A 12,741-nucleotide genomic window follows, 5' to 3' on the forward strand; every position below is an offset into this window, starting at 1 on the left:
TTGGTGTGACCTTGAGCCCCACGGTCCCTGCCTCTAACTTACCTCACAGGGTTGTTGCGATGAGTTAAATGAGGAGGCAGGAAACCATGGACTTCTGGGCGAGAACGGTAAAATATATGTGCAAGAGCAATTAAAATCAAAATCTATAAGGGCCAGCTCCCCCTCCCCATTTCAGAAAAAGCAGAAATCTTCTCAGTTGCTTTGCACATGATAAAAGTGCAAACATCTGGCATCAATCCGCATATTTGCGCAACCTGCGGAGGGTCCTTCCAATGGGAAACGGGAAATTAATGGGGGAAAGAAAGAAAACTGGTTTTCATACTCCCCCCCCCCTTTCCGTTGATAGATCTTGAAATCTCGAATGTTCAGTGGAGGTGATGGTGTGTCGCTTCCCCCATCTATCGATTACACACACATGCAAACTACATACACATGAAAAAAAATGATTTCTGTGCCAGGAGTGAGGAATTAATTTAGATGCAACAATTAATCTAACTGTTGCTCATTCAGCAAAGTGCCCCCGCCCCAAATTTAAAGCAATTAACGAACGTAGAACATTACATTAAGGGAAGTCAAATTAGCCCAAGCCATGAATCAGAAAGCAGACTTGCTGAGACTACAAAATTCAGGTTGCGGAAGGGCTGACTCCTGGACTCGTGCCTGAGGCCCAGGAACTCCGGGCTAAACTCCCAGACACAATGGTGGGAGGGGCTTCTCTCTAGGATTGGGACATTTCCACTTTATGAGGAATGGGAATTATTTCAGCTTCAGGTCTGGGCACACCTGGGATTAAAAATCTGAGGAAGTCACAGGGTGGATATGAGACCTGTGTAAAATCAGGCCTCCCCCCCCCTTTTTAAATAACTTTTATCATAAGAAAAGCAAGAAATAATCTTCCAAAATGACATATACAGCATTGATGGAACCAAACACATTGCCCATGCATTATGATACAGAATTTCTGGGACAGGTGAGGAGGAACGGGTTTCTGCTTGGGGCCTCTGCCATTTAGGTGGCTCAGTCCTTTAGAAGAAAAGAATTGCAGAGTTGGAAGAGACACCGAGGGTCCAACCCCTGCAATTGCAGGAATCTCAACCAGATCACCCAGGACAGATGGCCCCCCAACCTCTGCTTAAAAACCTCCAGGGAGGGAGAGTCCTCCACCTTCTGAAGAAATGATGCAGTCCCCCTTCGAACTGAAGTTCTTCCTGATGTTTGGTTGGAATCTCCTTCCTTGTCATTTGATTACACACACACACACACACACACACACACACACACACAAACACACACATTTTTATTAGGTTTTTTTAACATATCATTTCCAACAATCTTATAACATAACTTCTTATACAATATTTTAGACTTCCATCAACACCTCTGATGATTTTCCATTCTTTATCACTTTTTCTGCATTTCTTGATTTCTCTATTATCCTTCATTAACTAATAGTTCTCCTCATAGTCTTTCTTGCAATCTTTCAAATAGTCCTCCTTACAAAACCTCTTGCAATCCTGCTAGCGTAATTTGTTCATTACACTTACTTTCCAAATAGTTCATATATTTACTCCAGTCTTCTAAGAATCTCTGGTCCCGCAGGTTCCGAATCCTTCCTGTTAATTTATCCAGTTCTGCATAGTCCATCAATTTCATCCACCATTCTTCTTTCATCAGTAATTCTTCTTGCTTCCATTTTTGTGCCAATAATATTCTTGCTGCTGGTCATTTGATTCCATTGGTTTGTGTCGTCCCCCCTGGAGCAGCAGAAAAGAATCTTCTTCCATCTTCCTTGGGGCAGCCCTTGAGATATTTGAAAACAGCTATCCTTTCACTTCTCTTCTCCAGGCCAAACACCCACAACATCTCCTCGCAACACTTGCCTTCCAGACCCTTGATCATCTCAGCCTCCCTCCCTCCTTCCAGCTCCCACGCCCTTCTTCCACTGGGGTGCCCAGAACTGGACCCGGGATTTCAGCTGGGGTCTGACCAAGGCAGAACAGAGCGGGACTATTCCTTCCCCTCATCTAGACACTTTCTCTTTAAAGTCATGGCCCCCAACTCTAGGCGAATGTTGTGATGTCTTTGAAGGAAACTTCTATAGGTCCCCTAGGTGGGCACACCTGCTTGCTATGCGTGTCTCATCATCTTCATAATTAATAAAAGAGATAGCTTCACTCCAAGTTGCTGACAAGGAGTTTGCCACGACCGGGTTTCCTTGCTGCCTTAAGGGGAGTGTGTCAGTTTCTCCGTTACACTGCCAAGTCCCAAAGTTTAGCACACACCAGTTCTGGATATTGAGTCCCAAGGCAATTTTCCAGCACAATGGAAACACTTTGTACTGCCAGGAAGATGAACCTCATCAAGCCCTGAAAGGGTGCTTCTCCCGCACTGAGAAGAGTCTGGCTGCTGCTGGATCAGGCCAAAGGGAGCCCATCGAGCCCAGCAGCCTCATCTCACAGCGGTTAAATGCACCTAAGAATCTAGGATTGAGATAGACTGCCTCTGGACCTGGAGGTTCCACAAGGACATAAGCAGAACCCGGCTGCTGGATCAGGCCAAAGGGGACCAAATGCTCATGGAAGCCTGCAAGCAGGATTCAAGCCCAAGAGCAACTCTCCCCTCCTGCGTGTTTCCGCAACTGGTATTCAGATCTATTGCTGCCTCTGACATCCTTCGCCTCCATGAATTTGTCCAGCCCTCTTCACAGTCACCCAAGTTGGTGGCCCTCACTGCCTCCAGTGGGAGGGAGTTCCACAGTTTAAGGATGTGCTGCATGAAGAAGGATTTCCTTTTATCCACCCTGAATCTGCCAACATTCAGCGTCCGTGGATGTCCACCAGTTCTAGTGACCATCTTGGCCATTGTGGAGTTTGGAAGACCCTCTCCCTGCCTCGCAGGCCTTTTCCCACCTGGCTTGGGAGGACGGGGCCCGGACTGACTCCAGCTGCAAATGCTGAGGCTGCTGAACAGACACGTTGCCATTATCAGTCTTAATCCTTGTATCTTTATCTTAGATCTTATGATGATTTATGTGGAAATTGTTATTTAATTGAGCACGTTTGATGTTTCGTTTATTGTTTATGACTACCTTTATTATGCATGGAAGCAGCCTTGAGCATGGGCTGAATTATGGCAGGCGGGATACAAATAAAGTTGTGCATGCAGAGAGGAGGGGAAACTCTTCTCTACCCGCCTTCTCCACGCCAGGGCCCCTTGCCCCTTGAGAAGGGAGGCAGCAAGAGCCCGCCGGGGCCCTCTGCCACAGGAGAAGGAGACTTCGACAAGGCCGGTGGCTTTGATTTTAACTCACCTGCCCTTTAGGAAACCTTCGAAGCAGCCAGGTTCCTCCTCCTGCTCCTCCTCGTCTCTCAGCCTGGCTGCCTGCCTGGGCTGTTCAGCTTCCTCCCAGAGGGCAGCCTGTTTCCACATGCCCAAGTAGATCACCAGGTGAGCTGCCGTAAGAAAGGTTTGTCTGTCTAGTGGATTTAATAATCCCGCTTTGGGCTAGGCGGGGAGATAAGCCGTTTGCTCTCTCCGACTTTCCCAGGGGGATGACGGAGCCTGAAGGAGTTAATAATAAAAATAGGAACAATAATAGGAATAATCTACAGAGGAGAGAATGCAGGGCTGACCACAAGGGTGTCTGAGTAATGCTGGCAGGGATGTTGCTGCTTTCTCCGGAGTCATGGGGGATCATCTCCACAAAAGCAGATGGAGGAGCAGCCTGGAAAGGGCACAAGAATCTGCAGTGACATCAGAGCTTCCACAGCCCAGCGCAGACGACACAGGGAGGGAGGGAGCCATCAGATCACAGCTGCCCCTGTGGCCCCGGGTGCAACCCGAGATTCATCTGGCACCCAGAGACTCGTGACACGCACACACACCTTGCTTCCTCTTAATAATCTTAGGACTGTAGAGTTGGAAGGGACACCCAAATGCCATCTAGTCCAGCCCTCTGCAATACATGTACCACAACTCAAGAATCCCTGACAGATGACAGACTGTCCTCCCTCCAGTTTCTTCTTTTCTCTCCCATTTTTCATTTTGCTTCACGGTCACCCCGAAGCAGACCTGTGATGAATCCAGCAACTTCCTCACTGCCTCCTTTCAAATTGCTATTAAATCTGAATTTGGAAGAGTTGTGCACAGTTAGGAAAGCAATCAAACAGCTAAACAAGGGCAACAGAGCGTGCGCTGTCCATGACGATGTTGCTACATTAAGTTGACAGAGAAGCAGCATATTAAAAAGGATATATGGCTTTCAGCTTCTGCAGAGAGACCTGGGATTAATGCCCTGGATCCCTGCGGTCCCACTGCTGCCAGTGCTGGTGGGGAACAGCAGGGAAGATAGATGGACCCGTGGTCTGACTCTGATTCAGGAAGCTTCCCGCATTCCTCCTTAAACCAGGTCTTTAATCAGAACCACGAGGACTGGACGCTTCTTACTTTACTTCAAGGGGGAGGGCCCCCATTTTAACCCTGGACATCTCCAAGCAGAGCTGGGGGAAATCCCCAGGGAGACACTGCCAGTCAGTGCAGTTGATACTGAGCTGGCTGGACCCACCCTCTGGCTCTCTAAAGAACTTAATAGCTAAGAAGAGGCTGCAGAATCAAATGAATTAATTAAACCTCCTACAGTGCAGGAGTATGGGAAGTGGGTGGCGCTGTGGGTTAAACCACAGAGCCTAGGACTTGGGGATCAGAAGGTCGGCGGTTCGAATCTCCGTGACGGGGTGAGCTCCCGTTGCTCGGCCCCTGCTCCTGCCAAACTAGCAGTTCAAAAGCCCATCAAAGTGCAAGTAGATAAATAGGTACCGCTTTGGCGGGAAGGTAAACAGCGTTTCCGTGCGCTGCTCTGCTTCACCAGAAGCGGCTTAGTCCTGCTGGCCACATGACCCGGAAGCTGTACGCTGGCTCCCTCAGCCAATAAAGCGAGATGAGCCCTGCAACCCCAGAGTCGGCCACGACTGGACCTGATGGTCAGGGGTCCCTTTACCTTTACCTTACAATGCAGGAATCTTCCTCAAGAGATTGCACCACCCTGGCAATCCTCTCCTCCACACATTTTTCACCCCTCTGTGGGCATTCCCCATACCCTCCAACATTTCTCCAATGAAAACAGGGACGTCCTAAGGAAAATCAGGACATTTCAGGATCAAATCAGAAACCGGGATGGCTTCTGTAAATCCAGGACTGTCTTTGGAAAATAGGAAGAGTTGGAGGGTCTGAGGTCCCCAGGGCTGCAGAGGAAGACTCTGGGCTCCTCCAGGCAGCCTGTTTATTCCTCTTCTGCAGAATCACTGAATTGTAAAGGTGGGCGGGACACCAAGGGTCATCTAGCCCAACCCCCTGCATTGCATTTGTTGTACAAAGCTTACAGGGAGGCCAGACTGGATCTGATCTTCACCAAGCATTTGTTCTGAGTTGCTTGCAGGATGCTGACCCGCCTTCCCGCTAAGGTGATTCTTCACCCCACGCCTTTCAGTGCACTTCCCCCCTCCCTTCACTAACCACAAAAGCCTGCTTGTTTTCAAAGGTGGATTTCTTGCACCACGGAGGTTGTAATCCACTTTTATTGCACAAACCGACAATTGCCCTAAAATCCCTCCTGTGAAATGTTGACAGCCTGGAGGACAGAGGAGGGTGTGACAGACAAGGCCCCTTGCTTGCCGGATGCCAGCCATACCTGCCCCTGCCCCTGCTGTCCCTGCCCTCACTGTGGGGTCCCTGCCTGGCACCTCCTGGGCCCAACACGGCTGACTCTGGGAGGCCCCAGGGAGATGGAGCGAGACAGATCCAGCTCTGCTGGGAGTTGCCCTCTGCTGTGCCGGCTGGGCCTGTCAGGCTGGAAAAGGGAGACTCACGCGGGAGAAGAGGCTCTTAGAAGGAGTCTCGTCTTGGCAGCGGCTGGCAGAGAGAGAGGAGGCTGGCATCGAGGCTGCGGCATCACCGCAGTGGTGCCCTGGGGCAGGGCCAGGGCTGGGGCAGGAAAGCAGAGGAAAGAAGCCACCCAGGAACTCAGGAACGGAGCCATCTGCTGGCAAGCTCACAGAAGGATGCAACTGTAGAGCTCTCGTCCCGCACCCTGCTCTCCCGGTGGCCAAATGCCCCTGAGAACGCGGGAATCCAGGCGGACTGCCTTTGGACCTGGAGGTTCCACAAGGACACCAGAAGGGGCTGCAGTTGGGTCAGTGGTCTATCTGCTGCAGCATCCTGTTCCCTGGGGGAGACCCTCGTTGAACCAAAGGCAAACTGTTCCGGAAACTCTGCAAATGCCATCCTAGCGGTCAAGATAACCCCACAATTAATAGGTAGTTTTTGTAGCAATGCACTCATGTATGTTTAGATTCATTTGCTGTGACATAAGCTAATGGGCTGGCTCTGATGGGGCTTGCGGTGCTCTGAGCCCAGAAAGGGGAGCAATCTGTAAGATTTGGCGGCTTGCCCTTTGCCCTCATCTGGGCAGGTGAAGGCGATGGGAAGTCCTGGCCAAAGTGACAGGTACTGCTTGGTGTATAAAGACGTAGGCAAGTTTTCTTGGGTGCAGACATGCCGCCTCTTTGCTGTGCTGTCCATCCTGTGTCTCCAAAGGCCGGGAGACCTGGCCGGCTGATTTGATGCAAGACCATGCCTTTATTTATTAAGGCACTAGAACTGATCCCTCTGGAGTTTCGGACACCCTTCTTTGGTCTCCTTGCACCCAACCGCTCCCAGGAGCCCCCCCCCCTTGGGCCAGGGGATCAGGGCCAACCCACAAGCAGGACCTGAGTGCAAGAGCAACTCTCTCTTCCTGCGGTTTCCAACAAACTGGCGTTTGGAAGCATGGATGCCTGTGGGGACAAAGCGCAGGCATCCTGGCAAGTCGCCATTGACAGCCCTCTCCTCCTCAGCTTGTCTGAAACCCTGGAGATCCCCTGCTGCTGCCAGTCAGTGCAGACAATACTAAGCTGGATGAAGCAGTGGTCAGACTCTGCATAAGACGAACTGGAAGGTGCATAGAGGAGAACGACCAAGAGGATGGAGAGGGGAGCTGAGAGCCGTCTTCAAATATCTGAAGGGCTGCCCCATGGGATTTGGAGCCAGCTTGCTTTCTGCTGCTCCAGAGAATAAATTTCTGATGGTAAGATCTGTTCAGCAGTGGAAGGAGGTTTTCAAGCAGGAATCAGGTGGCCATCCGTGAGGGATTCTGTGGCTGAGATTCCTGCATTGCAGGGGGTGGACTAGATGAGCCTTGGGGGTCCCCTTCCAAGCCTAGGATTCTAGGAGAGCTTCCTATCAGGAGGAAGAGGAAGCTTTCTTATAGGACCCTGTTTTTCTGATTCCTATCAGTGGAATCACCCCCCCCCCACACACACTAAGCTCCTGGAAGACTCAAGAGAGCAGTGGAATTGACTGCACCAGCCAGCAAAGTCCTTTGTCCTCGTCAATTTTGCAAGGAAGGAAGGACAGATGGACAACTGAGGCAACTGATCCGCTGCTTCCCGTCTTTGTTTCAGAGCCCAAATGACTTGGAGCCCAGCGGGTGCCAGGAGATGCCAGCCGAAGGGTGAGCAGCGCAGCCTCCTCTCCGCCAAGACGGCTTGCCGTCTGCCTGTGATATCTGACATTCACAGGGAAATAGGAGAGAGGGAGAGAATTTTATTCTGTTGTGCAAAGTTTACTTTGGCTCTGGATTTGGGACGAGGTAAGACGATTAACTGCTTATGTTAGAGTTAAAAGGGAAAGAAGGCAAATTGGGGGGGGGTGAGGGCCCTATTCAGAGCAGGATCAAGTCTTGCTGCTCTTTTGGGCTTTGCTCCAAGATGGGGGGGCAGGGGGCAACCGTGGCTGAATGGTCCCTCGCCAGGCCTTGAAGTAGCCCCCCCCCAACTAGTGGCTAATCAGAGAAAATGGCAAATGTGGGGATGTGGGGGGGCATCCTCTTTTTTCTCTCTCCAGAGAATCTAGACTTTCCAGTCCTGGTGTTTTGTGAGGGGCAAGGAGGTGTCACCTGCCTCCCCCCCCAAAAAACCTCTGCCAGCTCCAAGAATAATCCCCTTCTCTCTCTCTCTCTCTCTCTCTCTCTCTCTCTCTCCCACCCCCCAACCTTCTTCATGCATGTTTGGGCAATTTTGTGACACAGGATCTCCCCCCCAACCCTGCAAACTGTGCCTAATCCCCCAGGAATGAGGGTGTGGGGTGAGAAGGGGGCCCAGCAGACACCTCTGGGCCTGGATGCGGATTCTCTGTGTTCCTCCTAAGCCTTGAGAGCAGAGCTGTCACCAAAGATTTGCAAAGGGCTGGGGGGGGGGGGAGACGGACACACAATTCCTCTACACACACACACACACACACACACACACACACACCAGAACAAATACTGCTTCCATCTGAGAAGCATCACTTACAAGACTTATCTCACAAAAGTCTCCCTCCATTTGCTGGGGTGTCATTTGAGACCCCCAAGTGGGTGTTTTCAGCTCAGTGTAGCTCACATGGACCCCAGGATTCAAATGTTTAGCCACTACCTTCTCCCCCCCCCCCCACAAGAGCGGCTGAGCCGGGAGCAGGCAGAAGTCTGCTGACAACCCCCCTCTGGCCTGCGCAGAGCAGCTGAACCCCCTGTCTCCCCAATAAACAACACTCCTTGCGAGGACTCCACCCACCACTTTAAAAGACACCCTTCTCCCTCTCTGTGGCTGCCTTGCATAAAACTGGGAAATTGCAGAGTTGAAAATGACCTCAGGGATCATCTAGTCCAATCCCTGCAATGAAGGAATCAATTAAAGCATCCCTGACAGGTGTCCATCCAACATCAGTTAAAAAACCTCCAATGGAGCATTCCTCCTTGTTGTTGTTTAGTGGTGTCCGCCTCTTCGTGACCCCCTGGACCAGAGCACGCCAGGCCCTCCTGTCTTCCACTGCCTCCCTCATGTTAGCAGCTTCAAGAACACTGTCCCACCATCTCGTCCTCTGTCGTCCCCTTCTCCTTGTGCCCTCCATCTTTCCCAACATCAGGGTCTTTTCCAGGGAGTCTTCTCTTCTCATGAGGTGGCCAAAGTATTGAAGCCTCAGCTTCAGGATCTGTCCTTCCAGTGAGCACTCAGGGCTGATTTCCTTCAGAATGGAGAGGTTTGATCTTCTTGCAGTCCATGGGACTCTCCAGAGTCTCCTCCAGCACCAGAATTCAAAAGCATCCATTCTTCGGCGATCAGCCTTCTTGATGGTCCAGCTCTCACTTCCATACATCACTACTGGGAAAACCAGAGCTTTTACTATACGGACCTTTGTTGGCAAGGTGATGTTTCTGCTTTTTAAGATGCTGTCTAGGTTTGTCATCGCTTTTCTCCCAAGAAGCAGGCGTCTCTTAATTTCGTGGCTGCTGTCACCATCTGTAGTGATCATGGAGCCCAAGAAAGTAAAATTTCTCACTGCCTCCAATTCTTTCCCTTCTATTTGCCAGGAGGTGATGGGCCCAGTGGCCATGATCTTCATTTTTTGATGTTGAGCTTCAGATCATATTTTGCGCTCTCATCTTTCACCCTCATTAAGAGTTCTTTAATTCCTCCTCACTTTCTGCCACCAAAGTTGGGTCATCTGCATATCTGAGGTTGTTGATATTTCTTCTGGCAATCTTAATTCCGGCTTGGGATTCATCTAGCCCAGCCTTTCACATGATGAATTCTGCATATAAGTTAAATAAGCAGGGAGACAATATACTCCTTTCCCTTACCTCCTTAAATCATGCAATGCACTTCATGAGACTCAAGTGCTGTCCAATTAACCCCAGTGTGCTTGGGGGAGCTGCTGCAGCCCTCTAGCTCCTCCTTTCCACCTCCTGTGGGATCCTCACTGGGATTTCCCAAGGCCATCCAGCCTTGAGCCCCAGGGCCCCCTGCACTCCTCTCTGTGCCCCATCCTTCCCCTCCTTGCTTGGGGGCTTCTTCCTCTTTGGCTCCAGGAGCTGAGCTTGCATTAAAGAGGGCGACTCTGCTGAGAGACTTGGCATGGCACCTTCAACAGCACACCTTAAATCCTGGGTCTAGACAGACCTCAATCCTCCCGGAGTCTGGAGATTTCCTGGCCTACCTGCAAGATAAATTACAGGCCTCTTTTCCTACGAGTGGAATTCCCAGCCAGGAGTGGAGGAACCTCATCGGCTGTGGAAGCCATAACAAAGGGCATTCAGGAAAGAGAGTCATCCCACTGGCACAAGACCCCAAGTCCAAGCAGCAGTCTAAATCCAGATCTCCTCCAAACCTTACAGTTACTTCCTTTCCCCAAGAACATAGGCCAGGCATGTCCAAAGTCCGTTTTGGGGGCTTAATCCGGCCCCTGTGGCAGTCTATCTCCTGGGGTAAAGTCCTTTAAAAAGCTCAACAATTTCAATCCTAAAGAAAGGTCAACAACTTTGGTCGGCCCCCACGCATGTTCACTGCATCAAATCTGGCCCTCTTTGAAAAAAGTTTGGGCACCGCTGATCATAGGCCTTTTACTCACCTTGCCCCACCTGACAGCTTCCATCAATCCTGCAGGTGCCATGTAAGACTCCTTCTGCACTTGCGAGAAGCCAGTCATTTAGTGTGGCAGCATCTTCACTCAAAACATTGTTAAGACAGGCCTATCCAGATGCATAGAAAGTCGATTTGCATTTTAGTGTTTGATATCTTAACTTTTTGTGCATTTTAAAGTATTGCAATTTTTTCCTTATTTTCTTGTTTCCCCCGCAAACTGCTTTGAGATGCTCTTTTCAAATGATCAAATGATGTAGAAATGTCACAAAACAAACAAAAGCCAGTCTCGCCAGTCCGTTTAGCTCCATTTTCTCAACACTGACTGGCAGGGGCTCTCCAGGTCTCAGAGAGAGAGAGAGAGAGAGAGAGAGAGAGAGAGAGAGAGAAAGAGAGAGAGAGGGGGGGGGGGAGAGGGAGAATTCCCTTTCCCTGGCTGGAGGACTGAACTGGGGGCCTTCTGCATGCAAGGCAGGTGCTCTGCCCTTTGAGCATGCTGGCCTTGGGGGGGGGGGCACTGAGATCCACCACCCTAGAGGCTGGCCACTATGGGACCCGTGAGCCCCCCAGAGCATCGCTCAGACCATCTCAGGATCCATGGGCAGAAAGAAGGGCCTTCTGCAGATCTGGAGTTTGCATCTTCACACAGTACCTAATAACTATTTATGGGGTTTAATTTAAGGGGGGGCACAGACAAAGATAAAAAACGATAAAGAAATCCAGGAGGAGCTTTGGGGTGGGGGGGGGGTGACCGTCACCATTTACGTCTGCTGGAGCCCCAGAGTCTGGGAGCGCCTATAATAATGACAATAAAAGCCATTATTTGTCGACTCTGAAGAATTCCTTCAACTCCAGGCTGCTTCTTGCAGGCCTTTGCAGTTTTTAATAATGCTTTGGGAGGGACTCAAGGTTAATTTCTCTTTCCACATTTATTCCTTCTCCCCCCCCCCCTGCTCAGCTCTGCAATCCCCTCTCCCCAGGCTTTCTGGGCTGAGATATTTGGAAGTCGGTTCTTTTTTGGCCTGGAGTGGAGATTTTACACACACACACACACACACATTCAAATCCTGATTCCCCGAGGAAAGGGATTTATACCAGAACGGTGCTGACATGACCTTACCTACAGCACTGCCTGCTCACTCAGAGCTGCAGAAAGCAGAGGATGGATGGATGTCTGCGGGGGGGGGGGGGCAGACGGCAGACAGGGAGGGGTCACGTGTGGTGGTGGTGGGGGAGCTCATATTACTGGCACCCCCTGTGAACTCCCCAGGTCCTGGCCTGACCCCCGAACCACTGTGCCACCACTGGATGTAACCTCCTATAAACATTACTATAAAACACTGCAAAAACTTTATGGGAGCCCAAAAAGGCAAAAGAGCTAGCACACCAAGGAGTGCAGCAAGCTAGAAAATTTCTCTTTGATGTGCTAGATTTCTGCTTGCAGGGAATTTGGGCTTTCCATGCAAGAAGTAGTCTTCGCCTGCCGCAAAATATTCTATGTATAATCCACCAGCTCAGTGTGGCCAAACTGGGGCTCTGCCTCTCCATATCAGCCTCACAACAACCCTGCGAGGCTGAGAGGGAGCGACTGGCCCAAGGCCACCCCCAGGGATCTTCATGGCCAAACCAGAGATTTGACACCGTGGAAGGGACCCTGTGGGTCATCTAGTCCAGCCCACTCTAGAGGGCAGAGCATTGCCATCCTGGCTAGATGCCCCCCATGGCCCTCTCCTCCTCCATGAATTTGCCCCATCCTCCTTTAAAGCCATCCAGGTTGGTGGGCACCACCGCCTCCTGTGGCAGGGAGTCCCCCAGTTTAACTTGCATTTCATGAAGAAGGACCTTCTGTCCTGAATCTTCCAACATTCAGCTTCACTGGATGCCAAGGAGTTCTTAGGGGAGAGGGAGGAAAGCTTTTTTCCGTCTGCTTTCTCCGTGACGCACATCATTTTGTAAACTTCTCTCATGCAGCCTCTTCCTAAGCAGAAGAGGCGGGTGGGCTCCTCTGGACCCAGGGGCCTGACCCTGCCCTCAGCTGCCTCAGCCTCCTTTGGCCCCAATCCTGCAGTCGCTGTGACCAGGTGGCTCCCTTCCCCGTCACTCTCCGACAGCTGCACGCTCCAGCACGCTTCCTGCGCCAGGGATTCCTCCGTCCCGCAACAGCTGCAGAAAACTCTCTCCTTTTAATTAATGGAAGCTGACAGCTCAGGAAGAAAACCCAGAGATGGGTGGTTGGGGGGAGAGAGGGAGA

At 50.9% G+C, this 12,741-nt stretch overlaps 1 protein-coding gene across 1 annotated transcript in view; it reads left to right on the forward strand.

The window, feature by feature from the left end:
• Positions 1 to 8,939: 8,939 nt before the first annotated feature.
• The window catches only part of LOC310694203 (uncharacterized protein), a 246,994-nt gene continuing 243,192 nt past the window's right edge, over positions 8,940 to 12,741 (forward strand). Inside the window, exon 1 of the mRNA XM_083477191.1 lies at positions 8,940 to 9,277. The gene's annotated coding sequence lies outside the window, so the exon portion shown is untranslated. The remainder of the gene's footprint in view (positions 9,278 to 12,741) is intronic.

The sequence above is a fragment of the Podarcis liolepis genome (genome assembly GCF_965112155.1).
Source record: "Podarcis liolepis genome assembly, chromosome: 15".
Classification (NCBI taxonomy): Eukaryota; Metazoa; Chordata; class Lepidosauria; order Squamata; family Lacertidae; genus Podarcis; species Podarcis liolepis.